Genomic DNA, 17,590 nt, shown 5'->3' with positions numbered 1-17,590 from the left:
CTCACGGTATATTTTTGTATCGTCCGCAAACATAAGAACACTAGAGTTCACACATTTTGGTAAGTCATTTATGAACACCACAAATAGGATCGGTCCTAGTACGGAACCCTGAGGAATGCCGCTGGTGACAACGTGCCATTGTGAGTAGCTCCCATAGACTTGTACCCTTTGTTTACGATCGGTTAAGAAGTTCTGTACCCATTTACATGTTTGTTTGCTGATGCCATATTTTTCCAACTTGTATATTAATCTTTTGTGTGGGACCTTATCGAATGCTTTCATGAAATCTGTGTAAATTGTATCAATTTCGCCTCCTTGATCTAGTATACTAGTCCAGTGGTCCATAACCCTGAGTAACTGTAGGTTGGTTGATCGGGCTCCAATAAATCCAAACTGCTTATCACTGAATAAATCATTAGAGTTCATATGATCAACTATCCGCTTACGAATTAATTTTTCCATCAGTTTGCAGATTACGCTAGTGAGACTGACTGGTCTATAGTTCGAGGCTAATTTTTTATCTCCCTTTTTGAATAATGCTGTAATTTGTCCAATTTTCCATTCATTAGGCACAATACCCGACTTAAAAGAGCTGTTGAATATATGGCACATAGGTATTTGGATTATGTCTGACAGTTTTGACAAAACAATTGGGTGAACTTGGTCTGGACCTGGAGACTTAGATGTGTCGAGTTCGTTTAATAGGGTTTTCACTTCCTCTGGTTTAAATTCATCGTCACTTGACAGACTCTCAAAGTTAATGTTCTCCATTTTATCAAAGTTTTCATCAGTTTCTTGTGTGAATACACTAGTAAAGAATGTTGCTAGAACGTCTGCTTTATCTTGGTCACTATTAGCTATAAATAACTTCCCATCTTTCATTTCGTGTAATTCCGATATACCACTACGCGTTTTCCTTTTTGAGTTTATATATGACCAGAAGTTTTTACAGTTTGATTTGGATGTCTCCGCTATTTCCTTTTCGTATTTTTTACGCTCCTTTGCTACTATTGATTTCACTTTGTTTCTAGTCCTTGTATATATTTTGTAGTTTTCTTCGTTGTTATGTTTCATGTACTTTTCCCATGCTCGATGTTTTTGCCTAATTAATTTTCTTATTTCTTCACTAAGTGGCACACTGTTTTTCCTCACACTGCTCTTTCTCTTTGGTATGTGGCAATAGTAAAAAGCATTTTTTCAAGATACAAAGGGCCATAAGACTGTTTTTAACAGATGGTGTACAATGCCATTTGGCGTGCATCATCCTCTTATGCATATATATACTCATACCAAGTTTCAATGAAATCCGCCAAAGAACTTCCAAGACATGGCTCCTGACACTAAAAAGCATTTTTTCAAGATACGAAGGGCCATAAGTCTGTTTTTAACAGATGGTGTACAATGCCATTTGGCGTGCATCATCCTCTTATGCATATATATACTCATACCAAGTTTAAATGAAATCCACCAAAGAACTTCCAAGATATGGCTCCGGACACAAAAGTGCCGGAAGGACGGACAGACGGACGGACAGCCGGACGGACAGCCGGACGGACGGACAACGCCAAAACAATATCCCTCCGCCTCTGGTGGGGGATAATGAAATCCGCCAAAGCGCTTCCAAGATATGGCTCCGGACACAAAAGTGCCTATAGTAAAAAGCATTTTTTCAAGATACAAAGGGCCATAACTCTGTTTTTAACAGATGGTGTACAATGCCATTTGGCGTGCATCATCCTCTTATGCATATATATACTCATACCAAGTTTCAATGAAATCCGCCAAAGCACTTCCAAGATATGGCTCCGGACACTAAAAAGCATTTTTTCAAGATACGAAGGGCCATAAGTCTGTTTTTAACAGATGGTGTACAATGCCATTTGGCGTGCATCATCCTCTTATGCATATATATACTCATACCAAGTTTAAATGAAATCTACCAAAGAACTTCCAAGATATGGCTCCGGACACAAAAGTGCCGGAAGGACGGACAGACAGCCGGACGGACAGCCGGACGGACAGACAACGCCAAAACAATATCCCTCCGCCAAAGCGCTTCCAAGATATGGCTCCGGACACAAAAGTGCCTATAGTAAAAAGCATTTTTTCAAGATACAAAGGGCCATAACTCTGTTTTTAACAGATGGTGTACAATGCCATTTGGCGTGCATCATCCTCTTATGCATATATATACTCATACCAATTAAGTTTCAATGAAATCCGCCAAAGCACTTCCAAGATATGGCTCCGGACACAAAAGTGCCTATAGTAAAAAGCATTTTTTCAAGATACAAAGGGCCATAACTCTGTTTTTAACAGATGGTGTACAATGCCATTTGGCGTGCATCATCCTCTTATGCATATATATACTCATACCAAGTTTCAAAGAAATCCGCCAAAGCACTTCCAAGATATGGCTCCGGACACAAAAGTGCCAGACGGACGGACAACGCCAAAACAATATCCCTCCGCCTCTGGCGGGGGATAATAAGCAAATGCATAATATGCTAAATGTATTCAATTCGAATGTTCGTGAACAGCACCGTAATACCAACATTTCATTTTTCGATAGTGAAATGTAACAGGTTCGCATTAAAAATAAATGAAATAAAATGCATATTAGACTATCTGTTAGTGAAACCATGAAATTAGGCCTGTATTAAATTATGGTTACAATCAAAATTTAATTTATATCTTAATAAAAAAATCGGTGTCTTTTTAAAAATAACACAATAAAACATAGATCTAAACATTTTTAATAAACAAAAAACCCATCATGATATGGATGTGTCATTTGCATTTAATAAAAATATTTTCAAAATTATATATTAATAGCCACCGGATTCACTGTCAGACGATGAAATACAAGTTCAAAATCAATATAAAATAAATGCTCATTTTTGCAACGGATTTTCATCAACTCCCTATATTATGTATAAGAAACGTTTCTGATAGTCAGTCTGCCGTTAACTCATTTATTTTGATTACGCCATTTTTTTCTAAAGCATTTATGATTGTATGAAAGTTTTACAAAGCAGTTTAGTTTACTGTGCGGCTTTAATAATTTATATTATAGAAAAGAGCATGATACATCGTTACAAATATAGTATTTCGCTCATGTAATCCGCTATAATTGCGATCTGCTTGTCGGAGTTTTCTTATCACTAGACCACGTGACTATGTGGGCGGAGTGATCGATAATTTGGCGACTGGTCAATTTTCACAAAGTGCATCAAACAATACGCCCGCATGCTAACACTCTGAGATGGTAACAGCTTGATGTCATGGCTTACAGCACATTACACCCATGGCAATGTCTTTTCCCTGCGGCATTAACTATTGAGTTACTTACACAGGTGAAAAAAGCTTTAAGCAGTTTATGACGATAGTCGAGTACCCCACTGTGAGATTGTGTAATTTACAACAGTTGAGTGACTGGGTTTTGGAAAATGATGAAAGAATGTAACTAACCAAAAGGGCATTTCACAGAAAAATAGAGGGGCGCTTTTTAAAGTAACAATAAAGGTGACGAATCCAATTATTTTGCATATAAACTGGTCTAATTTTTACCGGATTTCAGTTACTCTTGCATAAAAAATGATAAAAACACAGCCTAGTTGCAACATTGTCAAGAATTATGGAAGATATGCCTGTTTCATAATTTGAAGAAATGTTTACATTTTGCAATTTAATTCCGTACATTTTCGCTATCTCCGATGTTCCTCAGCTTCTTTCGTAGATTACGCATATATTGATGACATAGTATAAACAACACAATCTTCACATAAACAAAGAAAGACAACATGTATGTTATGTTATGTTCGATATAGATTAACGCTTCACTGACCACAGTGATTGCTGAACAAAGTGTGATAATATAAAGTCTACTGTGTCACGATAGAGATTAACGCTTCACTGACCACAGTATTTCGCTGAACGAATTTTGATTATAGAAAAGCTACTGTGTCACATTAGGCATGATTTATATTAAGAACGCTTTATTCTAAAGAAAATATGACTAAAGAATACAGTTCAAGCACAATATTTACTCCTGTAGTGTTTTTGTATACTGTATACAACTCACCCTGATTTATACATGTTTTAAACCACCTAGAACAAGCAATTAATATGCATCTTGTTGTTTGCTACACTGGTAAAAATGTACTCTGTACACAATTTGTACTTAAGTTCACACTATGGTAATCTTGCAAAAATGTATATATATATATATATATATTTTTATTTTTTTTTCCCACAACATCAATCGGTCTGGATTTAAATTTGGGGGAAAAAGTATTCGAAAATTAACATCCGAAATACATGCACCTATTTTCCAGGTCCAAATCACAACATTGTCGGGAAATTTGAGCAAAAAGCAAGACACCTAAAACGATCAATCCTGTCACCTTTACTTAAGTCAATATATTACTAACAAAAACTCAAATTTCTGCCCAATTTTGACGATTCATGTGTTTCAGAAATTCGTGAACACATCGTTCTTTTAATTTTCGGAATTTAAAATACTCTATAAATTGAATTGTGGGGTTTCCCTGGCAGCCTCGCTTTGACATCCAATCAGTACAGGGATATCCCCTTGAACATATGTAAATCATGTGACGCAATGTGAGCGCTTTGAGCACTTTTCTTATTTAACCAATCGTCAATTCACTCTAAATTTAGATTGATGCAATATGTTACAAATTATTTTCTGAAAATCAGTCAAAAACAAAAGTTAATTTATGTGAAACATTGATGCATATTGGTCAGCATCAAATTTGTTTGATGAACAAAATAGGTGATTAAACAGGTTTTATACAAAATACCTACAAAATATATAACCATAATTTATATGATTTTTATCCAAAATGGCTGAAAAAAACCCTGCCCATATACTGCTTTTGTTGATGAAAATTATTTCCTATTTGGAAGATTTCGTGACTCGAAAAATCCCCTTTTTGCTAGGTACTTTTCCCCAAATAGACAGAAAAAGGGCTGAACATGCAAGACTTAAACAAAAAAGAAGCATGAATAAAAGACATTGAAAACAAATACAAACAAAACAAAATATTGAGAAAACATAAATAACAAAACCAAACAACAATCAGATGGACATCACTTTAGGCATACATGCCAGAAATTTTCGGGTCCAAATCAGGACAGTCCATTAAAAATGTCGGGACATTTGGCCAAAAAGCAGGACACCTAAAATGATCAATCATGCCACCTTTACTGAAGTCAGTAATCAGCTAATTACTTACAAAACCTCATAATTTCTGGCAAATAATGATGATAAATGTGTTTAGAATTGCATGAACACAGACGTTCTCCATTTTCTGAAAGTAAACAAACATGTGCACTATGCAGATGAACCCATTTGTGACTAAGCAACGTTCAACGGGATGTGCACACATCAAGCATTGTTTTTTTTATTCAACCAATCATCCATTAACTCTAAGTTCTAACTTTAGATTGATGCAATATGTACAAATTATTTTCTGAAAATCAGCCAAAAACGAAAGTAAATTTATGTCTCTGGTATCGGTCAGCGCTCGATTTGTTTGACATATAATACACTGAATACCGCGTAATAATAGTATCTTTGGACTTGATTTGGGCCATGAAATACAAAAGCAATCTGCTTAATGCACTACGATGCATCTATCCCTAGCAACGACCCTTATCATTAAAATACCCTGGTGTGAATGCCCGATTAAATCAATAATTTTGCCGATATATCGCTGATAATGTGTCAAAAACAACACTGGATCACTCGATTAGTAGATATGGTTTATTAATAGGGGGCAATAAAGGGATAAGCGATGGTAATTAAAGCCAGACGGAGCTTGAATAGGGAATTTTATTGTGAACTTAAAGAGCGTATATCGTTTTGTTCCGATGTCAGGACAAAAAGTGTTACATCGGGACACCGGGACAAACACCCCAAAAGCAGGACTGTCCCGCCAAGATCGGGACGTCTGGCATGTATGCTTTAGGTAAAAAAAACAAATACAACACACATAAAAAATACAAGCAACAAAAGCACAAGAAGATTTTAAAGTCTGACCTACTTTTTGTGAGGGCACCCAATAACGTCTTCTTTGCCTAAAACTTCATAGTAGTAGCAAATAGCACTGATGTGAGTCGTAGTTCATTTTTGTTCAATAGAAGTTGATGAGTGAAACAAACAAGTCCACTTTTATATTAGCTCACTCACTCACTCGGAATAGTTAAAAATAATTTAAAATGGTTCACATATGTTCATAGTTTTTCAATGTGGTTCTGAGATGATACATGAAGATGTTTATTGTAGTTCATATTTTGTACAGTCATTGTTCATAGTTGCTCATAACCATTTATTGTAGCACATAGTATTTATACTAAAACATTGTAGTTCAGAGTCATTTACACACCAACACGGTGGCTATGTCCGTCATCTCGTGGATGAGAATCATAAAATCACTTTCTCAAGATTGTCACAGCGTAACTTTCTGACTCCCCATTGTCAGCACTGTCTCTTGAATAAACCTACAATGGCGCCTTGTTGTTCTCTCCATGGTTCAGATTATTGAGTATGCTCACCCCCTGTAGTTTCATGAGCTCCTAGAGTTTGTTGAACTTGGTTGTATGCGGTATCATTTATATCATCAGCCAATAGATGTTAAGGAAAGCGCAGACAAGGGCCTTTAATGTTCCCATAGTGACTTAACTATTTGTCACATTCTGAGGGGCGTCACAGGCAGCCTCCCACTGGACAGCATGGTAGTTCTTATCTGCATGACGTGTTAACGCCTAACAAACGACTCATTTGCACGGAACGTTGACCCACTTGGCTGATCCAATTTTTATCCCCTACACTAAAAGCACTAGAACCTTGAAACTTACACACATGGTAGCTATGAGCATATGTGCGACCCTGCACTATTTGGAATTTTGATCTGACCCCTGGGTCAAAAGTTATAGCGGTTGGGGTGGGGCCGCGTCAGAAATTATCACTCATTTTTTTAGGTTATTTTACATTTACTTCTTTATTTCTACACCGATTCACTTCAAATTGATACTGGACCTCTCTTATGACAATACGGTCAATCTCAACCATGCATGGCCCCATTCCCAACCCTGGGGCGCCCCGCCCACATAGGCCACACCCACCAAAAATTTCCATTTACTATAATTTTTTCATTTCTACACGGATTCACTTCAAATTGATACTGAACTTTTGTTATGACATTAGGGTCAATCTCAACTATGCATGGCCCCAATCCCAACCCTGGGGCGCCCGCCCACATAGGCCACACCCACCAAAAAATTCCATTTACTATAATTTTTTCATTTCTACACGGATTCACTTCAAATTTATACTGAACTTCTCTTATGACATTAGGGTCAATCTCAACTATGCATGGCCCCATAACCAACCCTGGGGCCCCGCCCACATAGACCACACCCACCCAAAATTGTCTTTACTATAATTTCTTCATTTCTACACCGATTCACTTCAAATTGATATTGAACTTCTCTTATGACAATACAGTCAATCTCAACTATGCATGGCCCCATTACCAACCCTGGGGCGCCCCGCCCACATAGACCACACCCACCCAAAATTGCCTTTTACTATAATTTCTTCATTTCTACACCGATTCACTTCAAATTGATACTGAACCTCTCTTATGACAATACGGTCAATCTCAGCTATGCATGGCCCCATTACCAACCCTGGGGCCCCGCCCACATAGACCACACCCGCCCAAAATTGCCTTTTACTATAATTTCTTCATTTCTACACCGATTCACTTCAAATTGATACTGAACTTCTCTTATGACAATAAGGTCAATCTCAACTATGCATGGCACAATTACCAACCCTGGGGCGCCCTGCCCACATATGTCACACCCACCCAAAATTGCCTTTTACTATAACTTCTTCATTTCTACACCAATTCACTTCTAATTGATGATGAACTTCTCTTATGACAATACGGTCAATCTCAGCTATGCATGGCCCCATTACCAACCCTGGGGCACACCTAGGTCAAACATTCGGCGTGGGGATACGCGTCGGCCTCTGCCGCGCCATTTCTAGTTGCTCATGCAGGTCTTTTCCTGTGCCTTATGCACAATGAGCACAACATGCCTGAAACGTGATGAAATTCAGTTAACTTCAGTATGAAAACGGAAACACATAAATATTCATGTATTTTAAATTTTAACAGATGCAATTGTAAATAAAAATTATTGCAGTAAACAAGCTATTATATATGTATACTTGAATGTGTCATCTAAAATACTCCTCAAAACAAGGCAAATAGTGTCTGGGTTTTCTTTGGCCCGTTTTAATAGCTGAAAAACAGCTATATTCCCAATCCCAAAAAGTAAACTTTTTTCCCAAAATGTGCTTTTTTTTTTTTTTAGAGAAAGAAGTGTCTTCAGGTTTTTTTGGGATTGTAGGGGAAGGGGCCTTTAGCCCTTAGGTTGGGGAAATTTCATGCGCGATTTTCCACTTTAGGGGAAATTTCAAGTGCGATTTTCCACTTTAGGGGAAAAATCATGCGCATTTTTTCCTTAATAGGGGAAATATTTTAAGGGTCTTACTTTTACTGTTAATTGGGTTAAAAAAAAGACATCAATATTTGTGGTTAATTTACATGTTATTACACAATTTAACAGAGGCATTTCCCTTGATCATCTTGGCTGGGACAGACTATGACCGACTTTGTCAAAGTGATCACTTCATGACAGGGACTTACTTTGGCCGACTGTGCCAGACTGAGTTGACCTTGACAGGGACTGGCTGTGACAGTTTCAGACCGTTCTGGAACAGACTGCTGCAGTGGACTTACTTTTGTGAAGAAAGCTGAAATAACCGTGTTATGCGCAATTTTTGGGGGCTTTTTTCCGGTAATTTCGCCAGTTATGCAACATTTTGCCTTTTTTGGTGACATTTAACGTAAAATGAGTTGACAGTTATCTTAAATTGGCCAAGGGAGGTAATCATTGTCGTAACATTTAAACAGTACAGAACGGCGTGTATGGGTTGGGAACCATAATTGGACGGGTACCAAACAGTGTTTTGTACGATTTCGAGCGAATTTGCTGTAAAAGTCAATCGTTTTGAACTGTTTTATGAAGGGGAAAAGCTTACGCTTGGGGAATTTTTTGGTCCGGAAAGGGGAAAAAAGTAGCCTAGATTGCTTGGGGAAGACGCTGATATTTTGCGTCTGTTATATAAGGTAAAAAAACCTGGTCTTATGCTCATTTTATCTCAATTTTAATTCAATAACATCTAAAAAAGTATATAATAATATAAAAATGATTTTTTTTTCTTTATTTGAATTATTATAAAGCGTTCTATCAAATAAGTATATCCCAAATCAGAGGACTTTTGCGCGAAAATAGAAGACTACTGAATTTATTTTCCCAATTTCTTAAAAATGCAGCTTAAATTCATAATTCCATAGCCATGGATTATCTTCCTTAAAAGTAGAGAAAAAACCCTGAGTGTTAATGTATCAATGCATTCAATTTAAATCATACAGCGAGGTTGTCAGTTCCAAATCACTTACAAAGTTATCAATGTATATTTTTTAAACAGCGACCAAGATTGATTTCGAATAAAGGGTATTTGTCAGATAATTTCAACCTCGATCCTTCGCTCACCTTGATTTTCAGTTAGTTTCTAAATATAAATGTGTAATTATTTTTTCCTCGATCGTACAGTTTCTCCATTTCCGGTTAATATTCTCCAATAGTGAATCTAGTGACAGCAGGTGCTTTTTTTATAACAGGGATTGTCTCAAAACAAACTTTAACCGTCAAAATCGTTTATTAATCATTTTAAAAAAACACAACATAACCTGATTGGTATGTTATCACAGAACTTGTGATAACAGTCAAATATTAATTATTCTTAAAATATAAACAACATAACCGGATTGGTATGTAATCACAGAACTTGTAATAACAATCACATATTTATCATTCTAAAAATATAAACAACATAACCTGATTGGTATGTAATCACTGAATTTGTAAAAACAATCACAATGAAGAAAACAAAAATAAACAATAAAGAAAACAAAAGCAAATGGACCCTTTCAAGAGAAACCCCAGAGCAGTGCATCTGCATATATTGTTATCTCAGATTAGCCTGTGTCACTATCCACAGAGGCTGATATGTGATTAATGAAGAGGGTAATGTTCCAAATACGATTAAGCCTTTGTGGGCTGCACAGGCTGATCCCCCCTGCGAAGATTGTTAGAACTGTTCTATAACATTTCTAGAATTGTACTGGAACTTAATGACTAGAAGTGTTCTGGAATCATCCTTAAAATGCTCTAGAACGATTTAGAACAGTTGTTGAACGTTAAATGAGAATAATTTCTAGAACAATTTGTTCTGAAACAGTTCTGAAGGTTTGTTCTAGAACAATTCTTGAACTAGCGTTCTAGAACTATTCCAGAATTTTTCTTGAATAAATTTCCAGAACTGTTATAGAATTGTTCTAGAAATTTTTCTCATTTAACGTTCAACAACTGTCCTAGAACAATTCTTGAACTATCGTTCTAGAACTATTCCAGAATTTTTCTTGAATAAATTTCCAGAACTGTTATAGAATTGTTCTAGAATTTTTTTCTCATTTAACGTTCAACAACTGTTCCAGAATAATTCTAGAACATTTTCAGTATGATTACAGAACAGTTCTAGCCGGTGTGTTACAGTACAATTCTAGAAATGTTTAGAACAGTTTCGAAGGGTTGCTTCAAATAAGTCTGGAACAAATGTTCTAAAACAGTTCTGAAAATGTCCGTAAACAGTTCTTTTCAATCTCTTCGGAGGCATCTGATGGGATCAGGCTCTTCTGTGTACAAGCAACTTGTCACGAGGCTCTGTAGGTGTTTGAGCACTTTGCTCTGAAATCATTTAGATAACAAATGTAGTCACATCTTAAACTAAACAAGAAGTCTAAATGATCCAGCTGGACAGTATTACAAATATAGACATAACGTCTTTTTATTTAGTCAATATTGAGTGTACTTATTATCAAAGTATTCAAACAAATAATTACACATTTGATCACAACATTAGTATTTTCAAATCTAGAATGCTTCAATACAGCAAACCTTGTAAGTAAACTGGTGATGGATAACACAATTTGACATTCAGCACCAACTTAAATACGAACGCAATATATTCAAGACACTGTTGCAGGTTTTTATGATTTGAACGCATTAAATACTGGATTTTATATATTTCTAAGGGATTAAAATAAAAAGTATTAGACAACCAACATACTACTGAGATTTTGCTTTGCAGCATTGTTCGTCAGGTCAATATCTTCGGAGGCATCTGATGGGTTCATGCTCCTCTTTACAGGCAACTTATCACGAGGCTCTGTTGGTGTTTGATCACTGAACTCTAAAATCATTCATGAAATGTGTTGAAAACCAAACTTGAGCATTGTGTCATGCAATCATGAATACTTTGTTTTAGACCATCAAATTTCACATTTGGAAATTCTGGCTAGACTGAGTAGTTACTCATACAAACAATTAGCTAATGTTATCGAACGTTTGTTCATCAGATTTTTTTTTCAAATAAATTCACTCACCCCTGGCTAGTGAGTGAGTGTGAAATTGGATAACTGTGAACAATGTGTTCATGTTTCATTTATAACAGGGAAAAAATCATATATCTATAGGCAGTGTTGACCAACTGATAAAAAAAATACTTATAATAACACTTATTCAATGGAGGCAAATTGAATTTCTTGAGTCTCATTTAAGTGTCCAACTCACATTCATAAATATTAAAGCCTGTAATTTTGGACTGCCTGCCTGTCACTGAACTGTGAACATGCCTTGAAAATAATACCTACCTTGAGTTTTTTTCCTATCTTAAGTTGCCTCGAAAGCATGCTTAGGCGGTCGCTTTGCTTGCTTCAAGAGAAACCTCGTCATCTGTAATCAACAGTATATACAAATTTTAATATTATTATTATGAAATATATTTATTTACAAGATTATTTTTCGTTATCCGAAAATATGATTGCCCGAACCTGTACTATTTACAACAAATTGTTTAACAATGATCAGGAAGACCCCTTAACTTTAATATTGATTTATTTCAATACTTTGTGTTTTTTATCAATACACAGTGTTATAAACAGTAAGTGAAATATACTTGCTCTACGGCGATTGAAATATGGACATTTTTAGGGGACATTGTTAACCGAGACACCGCCTCGTCAAATAGGTCCGCGTTGAGCGAACTGAAATATCATTTTGCGGTATTCTCCGACAGGAATTTATTAACATTAGTGACGAGGCGGGCTTAACGCTTTTAGTCATAAAAAAGTGTTCGCCCCATTCAAGAACCTTTTAGATTGGTACCAAAAAGTTTGGCTATCAAACGAATTTACTTACGATGGATTTCACTGATCACCGCATCGTATGTTTGTTTTTGGTAAGTGGCTTTGATGAGATCTCCCTCCTGGTAGTGAGCAACATCTATTTTGGGTGCGACTACATTTTGTGGTTCGATAAAGCTCATACGCGATTGAACAAGAAAATAACGTCTGCCATTTAAAAAAAAGCGCGCTTATATGCACCCGACTGTTTTTCGTTAATGCTGCTCCGCTGACAGTCTACGTAAATAAAATAAAAACCAGTCAGCTCTGTTTTGTGAATTTTGGCCAATGAAATTATCTCTTACATTTGGGGTTAGGCTGGGTAGATTTTCAGAGACCCGTATGATGCGGTGCTGAAATAAGCTTTGGAATTTAATTTTCCAACTTAAAATTAATCCCTCCTTACTAAATTCATATCTTCATGTTAAGTTAAACGACACATCGAAAGGAAAACCATCTTCATGTATCGGAAAATGGTAAGTACCAGTGCTTGATATGTGATAAAGAATAATCAACCAGACAGAGAGTTCTTACGATGCTGTCCGGTAATCTTGCGCAGTTAAGGGTCAATTGTTTTAAAAACATGTTCTTTTATAAATTGGCAACATAATATCTAAATTTATTATGAAAATTATAAGTTCATGTGCTTATTAACACAGAAATATCTGATTAATTCAGTGAAGAATTGTCCGATTTGATTTCAAAACAAACATGACTCACCTCATTTTCAAACTATCACAGTGTCCGGTAATCTTGCGCACTTTGTATAAAGACCTCGTTTAGGCAAAATTGTAGACATATGGTGTCCAGTTATTGACAAAAAACATTCCAGAAAAATATTTTAAAAATCAGTTTGCAAAACCATTGAAATTAAATGTGGATTTCTAGTGCAGTTTTTGTTCACTACAAATCAAAAAATATAAAATCACTAATAATAGTGGACAATTACAACAATGTAATAAAAAAGTACCGGTATGCGTGAAAAAAAAACCATAACAGGTTTGATACCACGATCATGCTTCCATAGTGTACAGAAAATATCAAAACTAGGCCATTGCGCATGCGGAGATCATACCAAATTGGTTTGACAGAATGGCGGGAAATGATTACTATGTCGTCTGATGCGATATATTTTCATGGCAAAAAATACCATAACTGATCGGATATTGTGCAATGGAATGCTTAATTACACATTGGATTTATGAATTCTTAATTTAAAGTATGAAAACGCTAAAGACTGCAGGGAATTTGTGATTCATTTTGAAGTTTTCGTAAGAAGGCCAGTGTTTACCATGTATAGGGATGACGCAACCGGTGTTTACATGTAATGATCGAATTTAATTTTGCATGGAATACGTAACTTTTAAATCCGTTAATTCTTTAAAATGTGAAATTCCATCTTTCATCACTAAAGAAAACCATTTGTCGTCTGCAAGATTCGCAAATGCGAAGTGCGCAAGATTAACGGACGCGCAAGATTACCGGACTTAACTGTACACTTCGAAACACGGGTTAAGTAAGTCAACCAGTATTGTGGGTCGAACACTATTCTTAATACAGCTGTTATTACAATTCATAAATGGTCCATTTGCTGAAGGGCGAGTATAAGGCAAATGGACGCATTTTTTTTCTGTTTTATAACTGGTTATCATTTTTTTAAACCACATAAACACCAATGCTTATTTTTTGAAGATTACACTGCAAGTTAGGCAAGTGATTTCAGTATTTAAAAATGCTCAATGTTTACATTGAAAGTCTCATTGCACGCAACTTCAGGCTGGGATTATAGACCTGTGATGCTCACTAAAATAACTTCTTGAGGCCCGGGAATAGTTTATTATGAGACTTTAATCTATCGATGACTACAAGAAGACGAGACTTGGCAAAACATTAAATAATCTAAAAATTTGTGAAATTAACATTAATAACATGCAAGAGTAAAATGACATTGGTCACCTTTACACCCATGTATTCTGGAATGCCTGACTGAATAAGGTTAATTACTGAAATTTTAACTTAAGAAAAGCATATTTCTAAAACATCATTACAGAAGAAAACACTTGGTTTACATAAAACGAAAAAAACAAGTGTTATTTTGTCCGAATTATGTTGCCTTCCAGAAGTAGTTACACACTTAGTAGTGTGGCTCACACATGAGGTAGAATGGCCGTGGTAACTACTTGGGAGGCAAAACAACTAGGGGAAAGGAAACTACTTGGGAGCAAAACAACCTGATACTGTACAGAATTTAATTTTGTTTGAACATGTTGATTTTTGTAAACCACAATCATTTGCTTGTGAATTAAGTTTCTGTAATTATAAACCTGTTAATGAGTTAAAGAGTTTATATTTGTTTCAAAATATACATTCATATGTCTTTTTTCCAGGTCCACTGAAGCATGTGAAGAAACTGTATTTTGATGATGAAACACTTCCAGTGCCACGTTCTACACACTATTGGAGACAGATTTAATGTAGAAAACTACACAAATATCTGAATAATGTTATGAAAAAGATGGATGAAATCCACCCATTACAGTTACCAGAAGCTCTTGTAGTTAGTCACCTAATTCCAGTTTAGTTCTCTGAGATTCTTGTGATGGTGAATGTTGAGGAACTCTGTGAAGTCCTAGTGTTTTAATTGACACAAGATTACATGCAAATTCAGAAGACACTAAGTATGCAGAATTCCGAACAGATACAGTAAAAAAAAAATTAAATAATGTGTAATTTGGTGACAAATTATAGTCAGTTATATACATGTATATGTATGTGTGTAGCAGAAGATTTTGTAAGGACTTAAAGGAGAAGTACTTTTTGGTATTTCAGGGATTATTTTCTCCAGTTCTCCATAAAAGCTTATGTTTGGATACTCATTAAGAGTGCCTAGTAACGTTGTTTCTAGTGAGTACCCACATAATGTTTTAAGATTAGCAATAATACAAAGTATCCCAGACCTATCAACAAACACTCCTCCTTAACATTAGTCCTCTGTTTGTGTATGATATATATATATATCTCATGATATGACAGCAATATCTTGCTGACACCACAGCAAGCAAAGTTTCAATGTGAAAATTGTTTTGAAATATAATTTGAAAGAAGTCAAATTATCATTGTCTGAACTAGTTTATTTTAAATATGTAGAACAATTGTAGGACAATTGTAGACTTTGGTTCTAGACCTGTTCTATATGTGTTCTTATTCCCCACTAGAATGTTTGTAGAACTTACTGGTTCTTAAAGAGTTCTAAATGTGTTCTAGAACTACAGTTTAGAACATTTTTAGAAATTTCTTGAACTTATTTTGTTCTAGAAATGTTCTAAAAATGTTCTTGTATATTATTGGAACAGTTTCAGAACTAAGCCTTGTTCCACAAATGTCTGGAATTATTCTAGAAAACAGTTCTGGAACAATTCCAGAATATAAGTTCTAGAACGCGAATATGGAACATTCTAGAACTGTTCTTGATGTTCTAGAACAGTTCCAGAACCGTTCCAATTTCTAGAACAAATCTTCGCAGGGGCCTAGATAACAATTTATGCAGATGCACCTGATTTTTTCGTGAAATGGTCATTTGATGAGCTGTTCTCTACAGACCTGAAAGAAATGGCACTTTCTGGTACCAATGGCAGTGAAAAATAAATAAAAAGCATTCATGTTTTGAATTAATTGCTTCCATGGACTATTTTGTTTCTTGTCAAAAAACAATATTCCAACTTCAAAAGGGGACCTAATTTGGCTAAAATACTGGTCAGAGTACCAATTTATGTATAATGTAGGGTCATCATGTAAGATTATATGCTAATTCCAATAATATTGGAATAAGCATACAATCTTACACGATGACCCTACATATATTGGTTAATTTTCAAGTGAGCAACAAAGAAATAGAATAACAAGGGACAAAATTGTCACAAAACCAGGTTTTCATTGTGAAAAAAAAATCTGATAAAGGGAGAAAACTCAAACTGAACTTTTGAAATGAACAAACAAAATTAACCCCCTTTGTAAGTTTGTTTTTTTTAAAAATCTATTTTTAGTCGTGGCGACCTTGACATTGGAGATATTGACGTGATTCTTTCGTGTGACACACTGTCCCATGATGGTGAACAATTTAATGTGCCAAATGATTTTAAAATCTCACAATGAATGACATAGTTATGGCCAGGACAAGCTCATTTATGGCCATTTTTGACCTTTGAACTCAAAGTGTGACCTTGACCTTGGAGATATCGACGTAATTATTTCGCGCGACACACCGTCCAATGATGGTGAACAAATGTGCCAAATGATTTTAAAATCTGACAATGAACGACATAGTTATGGCCTGGACAAGCTTGTTCCGCCAGCCAGCCAGCCAGCCCGCCCGCATTCGCCAATCTAATAACCAGTTTTTTCCTTCGGAAAACCTGGTTAAAAATTAAATAAACTTAAATGTCTAAGTAAAAAGAGGATCATACTGGTAATTAAGCTAAAATATTGATCAGAGTTACACGGTTGGGCATATGACCTAAAAGTATAACCATGAAACTAACTGGTTGAATATTTTATAAACAAAAGAAGGCGGCAAAAATCACCCATGCTTTTAATTTATGCTTTTGGTGTGGTTTCAATTGACAGATCCATAGCAGAACCTTCTGGCGATTTTTCCAGAAGCAAACACAGCTTGCTTTAAAGCAACCCTTGATATCAGAGTGATTAATCACATAAAAACAAGGCAACACAACACCACCCCCTTCTTCATTTGGGGCTGGCCATGGTGGAAAACTTGGCCGAATACCATGGTTGACCATGGCCAAATACCATGGTAGACCATGGCCATATACCATGGTTGACCATGGTCAAAGACTGTGTGGTGCCATTTAACAAAACGTGGTTTGCCATGGTCTACCATGGTCAATTATGACCATGGTCTACCATGGTAGACCATAGTCATATGGCCTTCCTTTTGTAAAACGGCACCACGGTCTTAGGTGGTCATGGTTTTGACAGAAAAAGGCTGATGATAACTGCTGGAATTTCTGCAAGAATTTCCTAGAGAATTCCAGGAAAAAGGTCAGGCTTGATAGTTCAGTTTTGTATTTACCAAAATTAGAAATAATAGGCAGTTTGACATTAATAATTATCTTTTTGGCATTGAACACTTGCGTAGAAAGGCTCTTACTTTAAGGGAATATTGT

At 35.8% G+C, this 17,590-nt stretch overlaps 2 long non-coding RNA genes across 3 annotated transcripts; one reads left to right on the top strand and one right to left on the bottom strand.

Moving 5' to 3' along the window:
• Positions 1-9,804: 9,804 nt before the first annotated feature.
• Positions 9,805-12,612, bottom strand: LOC127862940 (uncharacterized). 2 transcript variants are annotated; one of them, XR_008040873.1, is made up of 4 exons: positions 12,424-12,612; positions 11,877-11,958; positions 11,294-11,416; positions 9,805-10,911 (listed from the first exon to the last, which is right to left on the bottom strand). It is a non-coding gene; the product is annotated as an uncharacterized LOC127862940 (long non-coding RNA). The 2 variants fall into 2 exon arrangements; XR_008040872.1 differs by lacking the exon at positions 12,424-12,612 and adding an exon at positions 12,182-12,350.
• LOC127862942 (uncharacterized) lies at positions 12,576-15,517 on the top strand. The gene is made up of 2 exons (XR_008040874.1): positions 12,576-12,883; positions 14,795-15,517. It is a non-coding gene; the product is annotated as an uncharacterized LOC127862942 (long non-coding RNA).
• The last annotated feature ends 2,073 nt before the right edge of the window (positions 15,518-17,590 follow it).

This window comes from Dreissena polymorpha, chromosome 16, assembly GCF_020536995.1.
Source record: "Dreissena polymorpha isolate Duluth1 chromosome 16, UMN_Dpol_1.0, whole genome shotgun sequence".
NCBI classification, from domain to species: Eukaryota; Metazoa; Mollusca; class Bivalvia; order Myida; family Dreissenidae; genus Dreissena; species Dreissena polymorpha.
Note: the sequence above shows the minus strand (reverse complement) of the source record. Positions and strands in the feature narration are given on the sequence as shown.